Source organism: Capsicum annuum, chromosome 4 (genome assembly GCF_002878395.1).
Source record: "Capsicum annuum cultivar UCD-10X-F1 chromosome 4, UCD10Xv1.1, whole genome shotgun sequence".
In the NCBI taxonomy this organism is placed as follows: domain Eukaryota; kingdom Viridiplantae; phylum Streptophyta; class Magnoliopsida; order Solanales; family Solanaceae; genus Capsicum; species Capsicum annuum.
The window spans coordinates 120,898,984-120,899,823 of record NC_061114.1 but is presented as its reverse complement, the minus strand read 5'-3'; the positions used below and the strand labels follow the sequence as shown (position 1 = coordinate 120,899,823).

The 840-nt window shown below is 38.9% G+C and overlaps 1 non-coding gene across 1 annotated transcript; it reads left to right on the top strand.

Annotated features, from left to right (window-relative positions):
* Positions 1-229: 229 nt before the first annotated feature.
* Positions 230-336, top strand: LOC124898395. The gene has a single exon (XR_007055356.1). It is a non-coding gene; the product is annotated as a small nucleolar RNA R71 (small nucleolar RNA).
* The last annotated feature ends 504 nt before the right edge of the window (positions 337-840 follow it).

Below are 840 nucleotides of genomic sequence, written 5' to 3'. Positions count from 1 at the left end.
TGCCTGTAATGCAGTGAACTGATCTACCTCTATTACCCCTGCAACCTTCTTGGGAGCACTCATTGAGTCTGTATGCCAGTCCGGATTCCCTTGTTAGATTCGATTCAACAATGTATATAATTCTTCATAAGTTTTCTCCAAAGCTTGGCCTTCTGCTGCTGAATCCAAGAGAATCTTTGCATTTGACTCAAATCCATCTATAAATATATACACTAAAACATCATTCGATTGATGGTGATGAGGACAATTTCTGAGCGTACCTTTAAATCTCTCCCAAGCTTGATAGAGATTTTCCTCATCTTTTTATCTGAAACTCAAAATCTCACTCCTCAATCGTGCAGTCTTCTGGGATAGAAAGAATAGAATGAGGAACTTTCGAGCATAATCTTCCCAAGAAGTGATGAAGTGTGTTGGTTTAGCATGTAACCACCTCTTTGCTTCCCTATTTAGAGAAAAAGGAAAGAGTGTCAATCTAACATAATCAATATTCACATCTTCAGGAATGTATGTATCACTTATTTCCAGGAAGGTCTGTATGTGCTGCTACGGATCCTCGTATGAAAGTCTGTGAAATTGCCCCGCAGAATTCAACAACTACACCATATTTTTTTTAATTCCCACTGGCCTCCTGGCTCAGGCTTATAAATATTATTAGTCACATGGTTCGTAAGTGGGATTGCCACCTCACAAATAGGTCTTACGACTGGTTGAACAGGATCTACTGGAATAACTAGAGCTGGAACATTTCCAACATTTGGATCAATAATATTAGGATCTTGTATTTCAGCCATCTGACCCTGTTGAATGAAATGTTGTGCTCTTAGCCTCTGATGAAAAATC